Source organism: Orcinus orca, chromosome 16 (genome assembly GCF_937001465.1).
Source record: "Orcinus orca chromosome 16, mOrcOrc1.1, whole genome shotgun sequence".
Taxonomy (NCBI): Eukaryota; Metazoa; Chordata; class Mammalia; order Artiodactyla; family Delphinidae; genus Orcinus; species Orcinus orca.
The window spans coordinates 26,621,856-26,640,314 of NC_064574.1; the positions used below are offsets into that span (position 1 = coordinate 26,621,856).

Sequence of the window (18,459 nt, forward strand, 5' to 3'; positions counted from 1 at the left end):
CCCGTGTCCCCTGCATTGGCAGGCGGACTCTCAACCACTGCACCACCAGGGAAGCCCCAGTTTGGGTTTTCTTGTTTCTAGTTCCCTCTTCTGGCCCTTAGATTTCTTTTCTAGGGAGCTTAGCATGCACGTTAGACATCATTCCTAGTTGCTTCCGTGAGAGGACTTACAGATTAATCAGAAAATTAGTCCTTGAGCATTACTTATTTTTAAAAAAGACAAAAAAGAAAAACTAGGTACAATGTATGAGGGAAGTGGGGAAAGTGATGAAAAGGTATGAACTTCCAGTTATAACTACGTCCCTATGTTATGTCCCTATGTATGTTACTATGCATGTAACTAAGTCCCTATGTATGTTACTATGGGATGTAACATACAGCACGGTGGCTGTGGTTAACAAAATTGTATTGTATCTTTGAAAGTTGTTGAGAGTAGATCTTAAAAGTTCCCATCACGGGAATTCCCTGGCGGTCCAGTGGTTAGGACTCGGGGCTTTCACTGTGGGGGCCCGGGTTCAATCCCTGGTCGGGGAACTAAGATCCTGAAGCCACACAGCGAGGCCAAAAAAAAAAAAAAAGGTCTTTTTTCACAAGAAAAAAAGTTGTAACTATATGAGGTTAAAATGGAATTGCATACTAAATTGGCTTTTTCATAAAAGCCCATGATATCTCACATACACGGCTTTTGGAAAAACCAGCCACAATTACCTGGTAGGGGTTTGGGCCCGCCCACCTCAACAAAGTGGTGAATCAGGCCTGCAGACAAGCAGTCAGCAGACAGGTAACTCCAGAGCATCTTAACCCAACTGCATCCTGCCAGTTCTGTGGGTCTAAGCCAGGTGGAGGAGGCAAAGGGCTCAGAAATTTCACAGCATTTCAATGCAGAGTCCACTCCCTGCTAGCTGTGTGGCCTTAGGTAAGGGCGACAATTTTAATATTGAGCAGTTACTCTGTACTGTGCTTTCAGCCCAACACACATAACATCCTAGGACAGATCAGGACCCTGGAAAAGGCCACTCTTATCCATTCAGATAGGAGTTCCTGCTATGCTTCAGGAACTATGTTCATTCAGCAGGAGTATCAAAGGCAGGCAAGGGCCAGCCAGCCCCTGCCCTCATGGGGTTGAGGTTAGGAATTGGGGGGTAGGGAGGGCCAGGGGACAGTGGAGATAACAACAAGGTAGGCTCACCCCCAAAACCTGTTCTGCTCTTACACTACAGAGGACAAGATTTCACCCACACCTCTATGTACATTTGCTCAGAATTTTCCAAATCCTATCATCCTGCCTCCCATATAACCCAGAACAACCCATAAAATCCCTGCGGACAGCACCTGCCTGTTCAGGCATCTCGCCTACCACTGCATTTCTCACTGTGTCCCAGGTGAGGTCTCCTGCTCACCTGCGGTGTCCCCTCTGGGTTTCAGTGCCGCAGCTACAGGACATTCAGGCTTGACTGAGGCCAGCTTTTGTTGCTTTACTCAAGTTACACAGCACACATTCATGGAGCCAGGACATCAGGGGCCCCAGCACCGTGCTAAGGAATGGGAACACTGACCAAGAAGGCATCATCCCTTCCCGGGAGCTGAAGTGCAGTGGAAGGCCCTGGCTCTGGCCCCAGCATGCCACCATTTGCTACAGGAAGCAAACGCAATGGGAAATAAGTGCTGCTTAGGAAGCGCAGTTAACCTCAGAAGGTGGGGCTGCAGGGAGGGATGGAAAAGAAACAGGTAGGCAACCACTTCTCCACCCGGGCTGCAACACAGGAGACCTGATCAGGGGGAGAGATTAACACCAAACTGAGAACTCCCTGGTACCTTTTTCTCACAGCCAGGCCTGTACATCTCTCTAGGCAGGGCACTAAAGATTCCTCTGCTCCAGGGAATAAGACAAACCAATATATCAGAGAACTTCCTTCAGATTTTGGGAGACCTGAAGACATGTTCAAGTCCCTATCCCACAAAGAAACCCTCCAGTTTAAGTCCCACAGATAATTTCAGTCTCTCTCAAATATGGAGATAAGTTTCAAAACTTAAATATGAGAAATGAAAACAGTGAAAACAAACAAAAAGACATACTCAGAAACATTGGAGGGAGCACTGAAAGCTAAATGAAGATTCTCAGGGAGATAAGGGATGTGTCCAAAAAACAAGATGAAGACATCATTACAAATGGAATTTGTAGGACAAGAACCCTTCAAAACATAAAAGCTGAGGACACCAGAAAGCAGAACTTAAGGACAAATGGCCAAAATTCTACCAGGCCAGGAGGAACCACGTCTGATAAATAAGAGTTATAGAAAGAGTAGAAAAAAACAAGGGATATAATGGCTCAAGGAAATGTATTCCCTCAACTTCAGGAGAAGAGTCCCCAACAATGTTGGGCCCACTTCTCCCGTTATCTCCTCCTCCCACACACCTGGTCAGCATCAAACTGTCCCCAAAAGGAAATTTGTTGGTCAAGAACATTTCCCCACGGATCCCTCACACCCATCAATTATCAGTCGTTTCTGAAAATGCACTTCTAACTTCCCGCTCATCATTATCTTTCAATGGCTAATTCCATCTGCTTGGGAAGCCGGCCCCAAAGGTGACCACAGTGGGCACCTTCCCCAATTGAGCACCTTTCCTCACCACTCTGTACTTTCCTTGCATTCTCATCCCTTCAATAAGGAAGGGCTGCTGGTCCTCTCTACGCTTTTCTCCACTTCTAGAAGAAATTGAGGACCCTCTCCCCCAATGAAAGCAAAACATTCATTACGTTGGGACTGTGAGATTATAGGCCGTGACCCGTTTTTTTCTTGGCATCTGAAGATGGTAAATTTGATTTTCATTTGTATCTAACACAATAAAAGTCATTTTTTGAAATATTCCAATTCCCTACACAAAACAGGTCCTCCTCACTTTTTGCTTATTCCCTGAGGAAAATCTCAGGAATGCTAACCAGGATTGTTTCTCTCAACACGTAAATAATGACCACTTGCTAATATTTCAGTATTTACCACATAATGCGACATTTATTGAATCCTCAGTATGTGCACTTTTTAATCTATAGCGTCTCAACTGACTTCAACATCCCCTGGAACTGGCCAACAACGTATCCCTATTTTACAGATGGAGCAACTGGGGCTCACCACCGGCTTATAAACTGAGTGAACAGGAATACCAATCCAGATTTGATTCCAAAGCCCAGGCCCCGTGAGTGTACTGACTCCAATGACTAACATGACCTAGAGCATAACAGGCTTTTTACAATACTTAGGGCCCCCACCTAACTCATTTTGTGAAAGAGCACCCTAAGGCTTGCTAAGCTAAAAGGTCCCTGGATTCCATTTCGTCCTCCTACCAACTCTACTGGGTGTGTGTGTACTTGTACCCACTTCACAGAAAGGTAATCCAGCACAGCAGCCCCATGTGTGGGCTCCCTCTGCATTTACCAGGCCGCTTCCCTCCAGCCACAGCCAGACACATCTGAACACCTGGACTGGGCTTGTTCCCTTCTGGAAGGACAAACTCTTGTCCTGGGATACTGGCAGATATGAAAGTTCTGAAAAGCACTAACCACCAAGCTGCCGAAGTACCTGGATCTCCCTGAGTTCCATCAGCTGCAAATTTTCAGCCCAGTGAGAACATCAGCCCATCACTTTACAAAGAGGGTACTGACAACACGAGGAATTCTGTAGTCGTCCACCATGAAACTGAAAAATCACCCTAAATTCATGATTTTAAAACTCGCTCAACACCAAGAGTGTGCCTAACGTGAGATCCTGTACCTCTCAAAGGCTGAGGTGGGGCCGCTTGCCATGCTGTTGGACCAAGAGGAGTTTCAGATTTAGTGAGGACCATCTCGGGTGAAATTTCCAAGTATCTGAGCCTGGAGGTGGGACAGCTGGCAGGAGTGCTAGTCTGAGACAAAGAAGTCAGTCCCACGGCAAGTTTTCTGGGAAGGAGAACTTGCCCCAAACCACCCCCCACCCCCCAGTCAGGAAGCTTGGGGCTGCAGTAAGAAAGCGCGACAGGCCCCTCTGGGTTGCAGGCCCCACGTGGCTGGAGGAGAGGAAGGAGGGGAAGCAGCTTCTCCCAGCCCCACCTCCCTTGCTCCTCCCCTTCGCCCCCTGCAGCTCCCAGATACCCTCCTCCCCTCCTAGCCAACATTGCAAGGGGTGGAGGTATTGCTTATGGCTCTAAGGAGCGGGAGGCAGCCAGCCCCAGCCCTGGGCCCTTTGTCTCAGCCTTCTCCACCCCAATGGGGAAAGGGAAAGGATCTCACTTAGCTCTACACCTTCAAGGTAGGCCCCAAACTTGGGCGGGGGTGTAAAAATGGCCCCAACCCATAAAACAAAAACATGTTCCTTTCAAAAAGGAACAAAGGCACTCCTTCCTGCCAACTCCCAAATTGAAGACAATGATTTGGAAAAGGTTTCACAGCTCAGAGGAATACCTTGGTGGAGGAAGGCAGGAAAGGAGGGGCCAGTGGAGGTACCTCCTTTCATCCCCAATTCTCATTAATGGCCACCCTAAAAAGAAGGGCTAGCGGTTAATTAGTACAATGTCAACGTTCACCACCTGCTATGCCAAGCACTATCGCATTGAGTCCTAACCCAAGCCTAATGTGATAGGGGTTATTACCTCTGTCAGACATCTGAGGAAACACTGAGAGTTAGAGGTTAAATCATGTAAAAACTAGTTTCGCTCTTACACAAATTGGGGTTATCAGCACGATTGTTCCTATTTCACAGATGTAATAACTAGGGAACACAGGGCAACAGATTTACAGGGACAGATTTAAACACATGCCAAAGACCTATGCATTCCCCTAAAAGAGGGCAGCCTGCTTAGACCACACACTAGATAATGATGCCAAGCCTTTATTGAGGGATTACTGTATGCCAGCCCTATAAAACAGGTAGCGTCATCTCAACGCTGGAAGAATTAAGTCTGCACCTGGGGATTCCAATGGCTGGGGTGCAAGAAGTCACAGCAGTCCTGGTGGCGGAGGGCAGAGGCAGGTCGGCATCCTGGGCCCTGGAAGCAAGGGCCCCACCAGGGATCCCAAAAACAGTTACCACCAGTTCACCAAAACTCACAGCATCCAGAAATCAGGAGGCGGAAAGTCAGAAATCATAGTCTTGTCCTTAATTCTCTTTAATTCATACACATCTCAGCTTGAGGGGATGGGGAAGCACAACGGCCCAGCCAGCCTCTTTCAGCCCAGATAAGGGAAGGAGGCCAAGTGGAGGCCCAGGCCTGGGGCTGGGCCCAGAACTCCTGCAGCCCTTCCCCGCCACAGGTGCGTGACTCCAACGGGGAAAACCCAGGCCCAAGAGCAACTCTCTGTTGCTAACTTGCTAAATCGGCCGGCTCTTTCCCAGTTTCCACTTTCTCCCCTGTGAAGTGGGGCTCAACACCCACCCTCCCTCGCCGAACCAATGACACGGGCACGGAGGTACTGCTGGAAGTTTTCAGGCTCAGTTTGCAAGTCTGGGAAGTGGGACCAGCCTGACTCTGGAAGAGGGGAAAATAGAAAGTGAGCCCCCAGGGCAGGCAGCGTGGCCGGGGCAGGGAAGCGCCGCCCCGGACCGGCGCCTCCCGGGCCAGGTGTGCACAGGGAGAAGGCAGCCTCTCCCGAGGGCATCCCTGCAGCCCCGCAGCGCCTCGCTCTCCGTAGCTCATCTAGGGAGTACCCCGCGAGCCCGCCCCTCTGGCACACGCCCCCGAGAAGCGCGCACACCCCGGCCCACCTGTTCGCCCGCACCCATCCACAAGCTCTCTCCTAGCCCTGGGACGGAAAAGAAAAAAAAAAAGTCCCTCAGAAGAACCCCCAGGTACAAGTCATAAAGGACGGACGCTCACCTCCTTGGCCGAACTCTCTTCTATTCCGTGCCCCTCCCCAAGGAGGCTCCCTCTCTAGCCGAGGTCAGGTAAGAATACCCCTCCCCAGTAACTCCACTTCTCTCCAGTGGGAGACCTCCTCCCCTCGGCTGTAGACCCCAGGAAGGCCGCCCATCGCCCTCCCTGGGGACGAACCTCTTTGCTCCTCTGCGTCTCGGGAACACAGCAAGTATCCCTTCCACTCGTATCGCTGTAAGACACATGCTCCCCGCCCATTTTATCCTTCTTGCCCGTTTCCCCCAAGTAGGATCAGGGACTTCTCCTCCCCAAGCATGCCTGGTCTCCAGCCGGATGGGAGCCGCCTCCCCAGGAGGTCCCGGAACGGGATTCCCTCCCTGCAGTCCCGGGACCCCGCCGCTATGCCCTCCCCCACCAGCCCACGGAATCCTCGGGCTGGCGAGCCTCCCCGGGGCCACGGGGCGCTCACCTGCCGAGAGCCTGGCTCGGGCGCGGCTCCGCGGTCTAGCCGCGGATCCGGACAGGCTGGCGGGAGGCCGGCGGGCGGCCGCGCAGGGCGCTCGGCTAGCGAATCTCCGGCGCCGATCGCCGAGCTACGTTTACTTGGCCACTTAACCCCCGCGCTGCCGGCCGGGCGCGGCGGCCGCCCGCTCGCCCGCCTGCCGGTGGGCCGGTGGCGTCCGTCGGGGGGCGCTCGGGGCGTCCACGCGGGCTGCGGCCGCCGGGCCGTGGGAGGGGCGGCTGCTGCGAGGAAGCGGCGCGGGCAGGACCGGGCAGCTGGAGTGGGTGGGGAGGGGGCGGTGCCGAGTCCCCTTGTAACCCCGGCCCGACACTCGCCCCGCCCCCGCCCGGGGGCGCCCCCGCCGCAGCCACTCAGAGCCGGACCTCGGGCGCGGAGGGCGGGGGGCGGGGACGAGGGAAATTTGAAATCACTCCGGAGCCACCCCTCCGCTCCTCCTCCACAGGCGCCGCCTCCCGGCCCCCCGGCAGGTTAAATCACCCCCGGGATAACAGGCCTTCAAGGGGACCCCGCCGACGTCCCCCAACCCTCAAGACTCCTCCCAGGGCCCGTCTTCCCCGCCCCCACTCCGACCACGGACACAGACGCGCAGGTCTGGATGCGGGGGCCCAGAGAAGGAAGAGCCCCCACCGGAGTCACACAGCAGCCGGGTCTCCCCTTTACCCCCACTCCAGCCGCAGTGCCACCTGGGCCCTGCGGTGTCCCCGCGGGTCAGTCATCCCGCTCTGGACCCTCGGACTAGTCCTTCCTCCCTCCCTCCTACCCCGCTGGCCCTTTGTCGGCCATCTTGAGGGGAGGGGAGGGAGAGCAGAGGAGCGAAGACAGGTCCCTGGCTGGGTTCTGGGGTACAGCTGGCATCACTCGAAGGAGAAGCCCCAGTCTGTTAGAGGTCTCGACGGCCTCTGCCCTTAAAGGGGCATTGAACTATTGGAAACCAGCACTTCCTGATATTTCTCATACCTGGTATTTACGCTGACAGTATTTGTTTACCTGCATATTGTGTGTCTCCAGGTATGAGACTGTGAGGGCAAGGTCTCAGTGTGTCTCAGCACACAGTTAGATGCTGAATAAATGTTGAATGAATCAAAGAACAAATGAATGATGACAAGATGGCCCACAAAGGCCCTAGGTGAGCAGGCTCCAGCCTGCCTTCCCAGGCGTCTCCTAGCCTCACCCCTCCCTCACTTCATCTAATCTTCTCACCTCCTTGCTCTTCCTCAAATACATCAAGCATGTTTCTGGATGTTCTTTGCCCAGATCTCTGCACCATTCAGTTTTCTCCCAAAATGTCACCTTCTGGAAAGATTTTTCTGACCAACCTGCCTGAACAGTCTCCCCTCCTTCACTCCTATTTCATTCGCTTTGTAGCACGTATAGCCATTTGAAATTGCTTTGCATATTTCCTTGTTTACATCTTTCTTATTCTTGTTTTACACACACACACACACACACACACACACACACACACACTGTGAACTCTACTCCATGAGGGCAGAAACCGCATCTGTCTGTCCTGTTCCAAGCTGTGTTTCTAGTGCCTACAAGGAGGAGTTCAATACAAGTTTGTTGAATGAATGAACACGGGTTTCCTGACTCCTGGGCTCCGAAAACCACAGCTTTTTCCCTTCATCTCTTACCAGGTATTTGCAAATGAGTAAATGGTAAATTCTCTGGAAGCAGCAAACGTTTCTAAACTTACTGGATCTTGTTCTACCTAGGAACCCAGAGAGAGGCTAAGGAGATTCGAAAGTGAAATGGACTCAGCAACCAGGAAAGCCTCATGTGAATGAGTGGCAGGAACTCCTTGACCTTCTGGCACAAACATCCAAAATTGGGTTCCAGTCAGTTGGTGCAGGAAGAAGATCTCTCAAGAGGGCCTGTGGCTTGTGCCCACCATCTGTGGTAAGTCTTCAGAGGAAAGAAATTATATGAAGTTCGTGGGACTGTGGAGAGGGCTGCTGGGTCTCTGTTTTCTGATCCATAAGCTAAGACCTGCCACATGGCAAAGGATGTCTGTGTACCACCAGGAATGCCTGGAAGGTGTAGTTAAGATGCCAAAGAGTAGGGTTTGGGGGGACATGGCAGGCATTTCTAGGGACAGCAGACCACCTAACTCCAGGAAGAAAAACATATAAGGTCTGAATAAGCAAATGGTCTCTGTCCTGTCATTTGGAAAGGAGGTGAAAGAAAAACGGCATGTTTCCCCATGGCACAGGACTTTATAGTTTGCAAAGTTCCTTGGTCATATTTACCACCTCATTTGAGCCTCTCAGCCACTCCACGAGGAGCCAGGGCAAGGAGAATTGGGAGCCCCATTTCCGATGAGGGGACTGAGGCCCACAGAAGAGAAGGGCTTGTGCAAAGTGAGTCAGCCATGCAGCCTGACCTTGATTGAGCATCTGCTATGTGGCGGCTACCTGGCTAGGAATTCAGACAGGAAGGTTCAGAGCTTACACGCTGGTTAGGGAGTGTCAGGCAAGAAACACAAATAAACAAACAAGAGAAAGTCGGGTGTGGATAAATCTGGGAAGAAGATATTGTAAAATGGAGACTGGAAAGACATAGCCAGGGGAAGACCCAGGTCAGGATCCAGCCTGGCATGTGGGAGGGACAGCCAGGGGGCCAGTGTGGCCAGAGCACAGGAAGTAAGGAGGGAAAAAATAACAGGGTGGCCATGTCCTGTGAGACCTGGCAAGCCATGGCGGGGATGTCACCACGTGAGCCATGTTCTGACTCAGATGTTTAAAACAGACCTGAGTAGGGAGGTGGATGGGGAGAAGTCTGGTGCCTGATCTGGAAGACTACGGACGGTGGTGGGAGCAGAGGAGGTGGAGAGAAGTGACTGGATTTGGGATAGATTGTAGAGGATGAGCCAAGTGGTATTGCTGGCTCCAGTGGGTAAAGGGAAGAGTGACATCAAGGATGACCCCTGGGGTTTTAGCCTGAGCACCAGCACAAAGGGTGGTATATTTACCTAAATGAGGAAGGCTTGCAGACTGTGGATTTGGAGGGGAGCACAGTGGGTCTGCCTTGGCCGTGTGAATGTGGAGTCATAGCATGGGCTGGGTTGGCACCCAGGTCCCCCAACTCTCTGTCCAGTGCTCTTCACACTGTCTGGGTGGTAGCGTGTACCATATACATCTCCCACACCACACCCTCACCCCCAGCATCCATTCTCAGAGGCACTGGCCCCATGTCCAAGAGGGGGACCTTTCATCAGATACTGTGATTTGAATCCAGCCTCTAAGATCATGTGAATCTGATAAATGTCACTTGGTCTCTCCAAACCTCAGTTTTCCTCAGCCACAGAGAGAGAAGACTTCAGGGGATTGCTGCTGGGACCATTGAATGCATTTAAATGAACACATTGATGCTGGATTAGGCAGACAAGGCTTTGGCCCCCAGTGAAATATTTTTAAGAAAGATTTTGCTTTTTATTCTCCCAGACCCCCAAGATTTTTCTTTTTGATATTTAAAAAATATATATAGATGTTACTACATGCACACAAACTTTTTTTTCTAGATTGATTTCAGATTTTCCTCTGGTTGCATACAGGTGCAACAGTGCTTACTTAAAAATTTATTGTAACAGATCACAATCATGATGTGATGGTAATCAATATTTATTAAGGAAACGACAAAAATTCTGTGCTTAAAGGACATTTGCTCTGTCATCAAAAAACCATAGATAAGAGCATGTTCTTGCTCTTAGGAAATAAACACGAAAGTATTGAGGCATAAAGGGGCACAATGTCACCAATTTGCCCTTCTATGGTTCAGAAACAATAATATGCATGTATATGGGAGAGGGAGAATGGAAAGCAAATGGGGCAAAAATGTAAGCAAATGGAGAATCTGGTTAAAAAGACATTCATGAGTTCCTTGTGCTAGTCTTACAACTCCTCTGTAAATTAGAGATTATCTCAAATAAAAAGATTATCTCCCCCCAAAAAGATTAACATTAAAAAGAAAAAACACACATACATACAGACATCCTTGATGCCCTCATGCTAATAAATCAACACATTGATGGGCTTTTGCCTGTGTTGTGATTAAATATTATATTTGTATAGAATTATACCATCATCTTTTCAGCTTTTAGAGCAGCTACAGGTTTTTAATAACACTTGAAAAGTGCCTGATGAGCAGTTAACTTCTCCATATATGGTCAGTATTTTTATGAGCAAGTGACTTCACCTCTCTGTGCCTCAATTTCTTCACCTGTAAAATGGAGGTAGTAATAGTACCACGTTGTAGGGTTGTTGTGAGAATTAGATGAGTTAATACATGTGAGGCCAACTACTGAGCCCACGTGTCACAACTACTGAGCCCGCACGCCTAGAGCCCATGCTCCGCAACAACAGAAGCCACCGCAATGAGAAGCCCGCCGCAAATAAGAGTAGCACCCCTCCTCGCAACTAAAGAAAGCCCGCGCGCAGCAATGAAGACCCAATGCAGCCAAAAATTTTTTAAAAAAAGAAAAAATACATGTGAGGCATTTTGAACAGTGCCTGGCACATGGAAACCACCATAAAAGTGCTTGCTAAATTAAAAAAATACATTGTTATTGGTAACGAGTACTTATTTCACCGCGCTCCTGTCCGTCCCAGCTCACGGCAGGTGCAGAGATGAGCATTCTCCCTGCCTTCTCAGGGACATAACCCTGTCCCTTGGGTTCCCAGCTGCTGAGGCCAGCCCAGTTCACCTCAACAAGCCACATCTAGCATAATGAGCTCCATTTTACAGTCGAGGAGACTGAGGCTCTGCACGGTGAGGCGGTTTGTCTGAGCCACAGCTGGTTGGTGGCAGCTCAGGGACTAGACTCCTGGCTCGACCCCCACTACCTGTGACCCCCCCCACTCCACATATACTATGCTAAGGAGTTTGATCCTCTGTCGTCTTCCCCTTCTAATTGGAATAATAATAATAATAGTGATGCCTACTTCCCGGAGTGACTGCGGGGATTCGCAGAGCCCATGTATGTGAAAGAACCCCATTGTAAGGTACTCAGTCTTAATTGCAGTGTCATTATAGGCCACGTTCATTTGCAAAGTGGGTTCCTCACCTTTCATTTTCAACAGGAACACCCAGACTCCTTTCTGCCCCAGTTGACGATGGAAGGAATTCTTTTCTGCTTTTTTAAATCCCCCAATTGGCCATTGAAATAGTTGCTTTAAATATACCTGCTTAGATGAGTACACAGCATCTGGCCAGGTATTATTCTTTATAATAATTATTATTAAATAAGCGTCTTAGGGGGAGTTCCCTAGCGGTTCAGTGGTTAGGGCTCTGCGCTTTCACTGCCAAGGGCCTGGACTCAATCCCTGGTCGGGGAACTAAGATCCCACAAGCCGCGTGGTGTGGCAAAAAAAAATAATAAATAAATAAGTAATCACATTAACAGTAGCTATTGTATCGAGAAAATAACCGTGTACCAGACGCTGAGCTGGGGTTTTTTTTTTTGGTTTTTTTTGTTTTGTTTTGTTTTGTTTTGTTTTTTGTGGTACGCGGGCCTCTCACTGCTGTGGCCTCTCCCGCCGCGGAGCACAGGCTCCGGACGCGCAGGCTCAGCGGCCATGGCTCACGGACCCAGCCGCTCCGCGGCACGTGGGATCCTCCCAGACTGGGGCACGAACCTGTGTCCCCTGCATCGGCAGGCGGACTCTCAATCACTGCACCACCGGGGAAGCCCTGAGCTGGGGGGTTTACACGTATTACACATGGACTTTCATAGCAGTCTTATGAAGTAGGAAGGAGTGGTATCTGCATTTTACACATGGGGAAACTGAGGTTCACAGGTAGAGCGATTGTCCAAAGTCATACTTCCAGGAAGTGTGTTGCAAACTCGTATTAAATGCCAAGCTGTGGTCTTAACCACTTTGCTACCCCATAAAAGGCTTAGCATGGTGCCTGGTAAGTGCTCCTTAAATATTAGCTATTGTTAGTATTCTTATTACTGAGCAGGAGGCCCTTTACTTAGGAAAATGAGGCTCAGAAAGAAGCAGTAACTTGCCCAAGGTTACACAGCAAGTCACTGGTGGGCAGGAGGTTGGATCCTGAGTCTCCTTAGGTCCTAGAGCCCTTTGCTCAATGCACAGCTCCAGGACTTTCCTTTGCCTGGGGAGGTGAATCTGCCCCATCTTCTGAGCCAGGAAAACTATCCTGCGGCTTTGCTGCTGACATCTCCCTTCTCTTCCTCCTTGTCCTCCTCCAAAAAAGGGAAGTGCCCTGGAGTGGGGATGGGGGTTGGGATAAGAAGTGGGGGATACCCTGCCTCCTTGTCCTGACAGCCCACCCTCTCCATCCCCTGCAAAGCCAGCTTAGAAATTCTTTCCTTGTTACCCTCACTGAATGGGATGCCTTGGAGGAGGAGGGGTGTGGATATTTATTGAATCTATTGTAGTAGGACTGGGGATAAAACAGAGAACAAAAACAGACTCCTTCCTGGTCCTGCCCTCCTGGAGCTTACAATTGAGTGAGTAAGAGAAACAGACATTAATTAAATTTATCTCATGAGAAATTATGAGATTACAGTTGTGTTAAATGCTAAGAAGACAGGCACAGGGTATAATAAGAGGAAGGATTTTCAGTGATGGGGCCTGAGAAAACCGCCCTGGGAAAGTGGTGGCCAAGCAGCGATCTGAGGGAACACAGCAGTTAGGAGGCTACAGGAGAGGAAAGTGTTTGGGGGAGTGAGACCAGCGCTTGCTAATGTCCTAGAGCACAGGGAACCTGGTCCACACAAGGAACTGAGGGGATGCCCACGTGGCTGCAGCAGTGGAGAGGAGGCTGGAATCTGGTGAAGAAAGCAGGGCCAGGTCATGCGGTTTCATTGGAAGGTTTTCAGCAGGCGGGTTAGTAATGTGATCATATATGAATGAAGCATTTTGCATGGTGTCTGGCACAGTGGGAGCTAGCAGAAAGCAAGAAAGACTTCCCTTGGTAGGGGAGGGATAAATAGGGAGATTGGGACTGACATATACACACTACTATATGTAAAATAGATAACTTAATAAGAACCTGCTGTATAGCACAGGGAACTCTACTCAATACTCTGTAATGGCCTACATGGGAAAATAATCTAAAAAAAACACAAAGAGTGGGTATATGTATAACTGACTCACTTTGCTGTACACCTGAAACTAATAAAACATTGTAAATCAACCATACTTCAATGAAAATTTTAAAAGAAAGAAAGAAAGAAAGCCCTCCCTTCATTCTGCAAGTCTTTGGATCCAGATAACATTTTATCCCCATTTCGCCAGACATCAAATGAATGAATGTTCAAGTTATTCATTAGTAGTAGTAGTAGCAATGATAACATTACTCCTAACTTGCCTCCCCTGAATTACCCAAGATGATGATTTTTTAAAGGTATAGATGTGATTTAGGAAACGTAGCCCTACTGTCCACTGCCCTGAAACACACCCCTCATAGTGGCCCTTGTGAAAAGAAACTCCCGCAGAATTGTCCGTAATTGGTCTTTGTGGCTTTTGACTGGGAGCCCAGGCCTAAACCACTGATGGCTTTCTCCATCCTGAGCCTTAAAACAGATAGGGGGACTTCCCTGGTGGTCCAGTGGTAAAGAATTCGCCTTACAATGCAAGGACACGGGTTCGATCCCTGGTTGGGGAACTAGGATCCCACATGCCGCGGAGCAACTAAACCCACGCACCACGACCAGAGAGCCTGCAAGCCTCAACTAAGACCTGATGCAGCCAAAAATAAAAATGAAATAAATAAATAAATAATAAATCTTTAAAAAAAAAGAAAAACAGATCCGGTGCCTTACTCTTTAGAGAGTGCCCCACGGCCCCTCCAAGTTTTGTGATGATCATGAAATGAGGTAACATTGATTTTGATTCATCCACAGTTGATAGGTTTCTAGTGTTAGGAAGCTCTTTGTAAAAGTCTTGTTTCTGCCGCTTGTTATCTGGCCTGACGAGCTTACCTGTCTGAGCTTCACTCCCTCCATCTATAAAACAGGGGCTGGTGAGGATTGAAGGGGATGATGCACAGCCTCACATATGTCCTCACACACAGCAGCACAGACTTCAGCCTCGAGTCCTCCCTGAAGAAACGTCAGCTGAGACGGTAGTAGTGATGGGGACAGGGAATACAGGTGCCGAGGAACAAGGCCATGTTCACTGTTTGCAAGTTCCAGGCCCTAGTGTCCATTCCAGCTGCATTCTGGGGCCTCCAGGAGATGTCTGTCCTCCCCCGTCCACTGTCCAGGTTCCAGGGTTGCCATCTGAAGTTCCCATTTGTTTGCTACCACCAGACAGATGCCTAGGGGTCCTGCTGAATTATAAAGCGTTAGTCCCCCTACCCCACTACCCTCAAGCCTCTGCTTAGAACTCGTACACGGTTGCCCTCAGAGCAAAAACCAAAGTCCCGGAGGTAGGGTGAAGGCCATGTTATGTTGTGTGTGTATCACATTTTGCCCTTTCCTTGGTCAACCCAAGGGAAAATGGCTGTGTCAGCACTTATGACTCTTTGTCATTCTTTTGAAACTGTTTCACAGAATTCCACAGTATGAATGAACTGCAAGTTATTTAACAGTTTATCCTGTTAATGGACAATGAGTGTGTTTGCAACTTCTCCCCATTATAATCCATTACAATTTTTTTTTTTTGGCTGAGCTGCACTGCTTGCAGGATCTCAGTTCTTCAACCAGGGACTGAACCTGGCCCCTGGCAGTGAAAGCCCAGAATCCTAACTGCTAGGCCACCAGGGAACTCCCAGATATTTTCAGTTTTAAGAGTTACTGTTAAATTGTCCCAGATGACTATATAACAATTAATTAATTATTTTTATAATTTTCCAACATTTTATTATGAAAACATTCAAGCATTCAGCAAAGTTGAAAGAAATTATGAGGAACACTCTTATACCCACCACCCAAGTTACACATCTATCCATTTATTCATCCATCCATCCATCTTATTTTTTGAAACATTTCAAAGTAAATTGCAGACATCAATACACTTCCCTTTAGACATTTCAACATGCATATCACTAAAGTTTAATGTTTGTTTACAGTTTTTTTGTCTTCAAGGTAAATTTTACATACAAAAGTACACACAAATCTTAGATGTACATTTGTTAAACCTTCACACACACACACACATATACACACACGCCTGTGTAACCCAAACCCCTATCAAGATATAGAACATCACCATCACCCTAGAAAGTTCTCTGGTGTCCCTTCCTAGGCAATCCCTGCCCCGACTCCTACAGAGACAATCAGTGTTCTAATACTTTCCATCACGGACTGCCTGTTTTAGAGCTTTATATTTTTTTAAAGAGAAGTAAAAAAAAATACTCCCTATACACTCACGTATTTTTTTTCTCTGTATTTTAGTGGGAGAAAAAAATATCCTACCTCCTCTCCAATGCCTAAAGGAATTTATTTCTTCCTGGCCAGATGAGTTCCATTCCTTCTCTGAGTTCCAATAAACAATTAACTGCTCATTCTCTGGGATACACATATTTAGGCCTTGAGCTACCTGAGAGCAAGGACCCCATTTACCCACAGTAGGTGCTCTGACTCATTATTATCTTTCTCCCACTCTCAGACAGACCAGCAAGTACCCCAGGGCCTTCCCTTATGTTTGGAAGCTCAGGCTTGACTCCTGAGGTGGGGTAAGAAGGTCGGCAGCCTGGGGCTCTGGTCTTAGTCTCCCATTAACCCACTGAGTGACCTCGTGCAAGGGTCTTCCCCCCTCTGGGCACTTGCTTCCTCCACTGAAGGCAGATGGTAGAGCGTGGAATGGGGCCAAAAACTTTAGTGTCATTCTTGCCTCCTTTGTCTCATGCTTCCACACTGGATCTAGCAGGAAATCTGACAGTTCTTCCCTCAAATCAGATCCAAAACCTGACCCTCACCATTCTTACATTGCCACCACCTTGGTACAAGCTAGCAAGCTACCGTCCTCCTCGCTAGAAGACTACACCAGGCTCCTTCCTGGACTCCTGGCTTCCAACTTGCCCCCTGTGTTCTCCTCTGAAGCAGCCAGAAGGGTCTCTGCAACACTTAGGGCAGACCACCCTCCTTCTCTGTTCAAAGCCCTCCCATGACTCCCCATCTCAGGGCAAAAACCAAAGTGCTTCTGATGGCCCACAAGGGCCCCCATGATCTTGACCCAATCCGACCTTGACTTCACCTTGCATCGTCCTCGCAGCTCTCACCGCACTGGCCTCATGGCTTTCCTGGAACACAGCAAGCATACTCTGACCTCAGGGCCTTTGCAGTTTCTCTCCCCATGCCTGGAATTCTTCCCCTATACGGTTGCGTGGCTTATTTTTTCATTTTTTTTCAGGTCTTTGCTCAAATGTCACTTTATTAAAGATGCCTTCCTTCACTGCCACCATTAACAGAGCAAACCTCCACCTTCCTCCACAAGCACTCCGCACCTCCCTTCCACCTGCCATCATCCAATCTGCTGTGTATTCACCTACTTATTATTGTCTGTCTACCCGACTAGGGTGTAAGCTCCATGAGGGACAGCTTATTTGTCTGCTTGACTACTGCTATATTTTGTTCCTGATGCACCTAGAACAGGGCCTAGCTCCTAGTAGGTGCTCAGGAAATATTTCTTGGTTAAGTCAGGAACAGGGGTTTGGGACATACCTCTAGCACATTTTCTCTAAGGCTTGGATTCCTCCCTTAAAAGGGGTCCCGGGACTTCCCTGGTGGTGCAGTGGTTAAGAATCAACCTGCCAATGCAGGGGACACGGGTTCGAGCCCTGGTCCAGGAAGATCCCACATGCCATGGAGCAACTAAGCCCATGCGCCACACCTACTGAGCCTGCCCTCCAGAGCCCGCATGCCACAACTACTGAGCCAGTGAGCCACAACTACTGAAGCCCGCTCACCTAGAGCTCCACAACAAGAGAAGCCACCGCAACGTGAAGCCCACGCACCGCAACTAGAGAAAGCCCGCGTGCAACAACGAAGGCCCAATGCAGCCAAAAATAAATAAATAAATAGATTTCTTTTTTTTTTAAAAAGGGCGGGGGTCCCAATGTTTTCCTCATTGTGAAAGTGAGATGGTACATGGATGCCTGTTATAGAGTGCTGCCCACAGGTTGAAGAGGGAGAGGTCCTGTGGCTCAGGGCACTGGCTTCAGACACCTGTGTGACCTCGGGCAGGCCACTCAAGTTCCCTGGCCCTGCTGATCTCTGTTTCAGAAGTTTATTGAGGGTTAAACAAGAAGCCATGTGGAAAGTGTTTAACACAGTGCCTGATATGTAGTAATAATAACAACTGTTATTGCTGCTGAGGGACTGGAAAGGAAGGATTCTACTTCCTGAGTTTGCTCTGCATCTGGACTCCGCCTCCTCTTTTGTTTCAGGATAAGCATAGAGGGGATGGATTCCCCCATGTCCAGACCTTCCCTGATCTCTTCTGGGCAGGCCCTCTCCCTCCAAGCTGCAAGAAGTCCATATACACAGCATGCCAATAACTCTGCCTGCAGGCTGGGCTTTGGAAAATGACTGTGAGTTGTACTGACCTGGGGAGTGGTGGGAGAAGGCTGGGTGACATGCTTAAGACCCCAGGGCTTTCCCCTTGGGTTGTTTAGTTCCTATGTTCAAGGCCTGACGACTCGGCTTAACCTCCATTCATCTCTCAGGTCTACTCATGCCTGGCTTCCTCTACCCCTACCCCAACTGAACCTGCTCACAAGCCCCCACTCTCTTCCTAGCATTATCCCTTTGTAATGTCTTTGAGTGACTCTTCAGATATGGCGTATCTCCTCCATCAGATTGGGAGCTGCACAGGGGCGGAACAGTAGCCTGTCTTGTTCACTGTTGTGTTCCCGGTACCTAGCACAGGGCCTGGCACATAGTAGGTGCTCAATAAGTATCTGCTGTCTGAAGGAGTCAATGGACTCCTCCAGCCTTCAGATAATCAAAATGGTCTAGAAGAGAAAGTTCCCCCGGGGAACTCCTCCAAGGTTACACCCAGGTTGTGTTCACAACACCCAGCAGCAATTTGCATTGCAGTCCTAAATCAGGGCCCAGAGCAGGCATTCACTTTATAATAGTCCTGAGGAGAAAAACAAAGCAGACAATAGGGATCCAAG

At 49.1% G+C, this 18,459-nt stretch overlaps 1 protein-coding gene and 1 long non-coding RNA gene across 10 annotated transcripts in view; one reads left to right on the forward strand and one right to left on the reverse strand.

The window, feature by feature from the left end:
- DNMT3B (DNA methyltransferase 3 beta) overlaps positions 1-6,637 on the reverse strand; it is a 37,677-nt gene extending 31,040 nt beyond the window's left edge. For 8 of the 9 annotated variants that reach the window (XM_049698962.1, XM_049698961.1, XM_004272715.4 and 5 more), the window contains exon 1: positions 6,316-6,589. The gene's annotated coding sequence lies outside the window, so the exon portion shown is untranslated. Of the gene's footprint in view, positions 1-6,315 lie in introns of all 9 variants that reach the window. The other variant, XM_033433473.2, reaches the window with a different exon arrangement.
- A 28-nt stretch (positions 6,638-6,665) lies between these two features.
- Positions 6,666-10,927, forward strand: LOC117202452 (uncharacterized). The gene is made up of 3 exons (XR_004484793.2): positions 6,666-8,006; positions 8,085-8,268; positions 9,660-10,927. It is a non-coding gene; the product is annotated as an uncharacterized LOC117202452 (long non-coding RNA).
- The last annotated feature ends 7,532 nt before the right edge of the window (positions 10,928-18,459 follow it).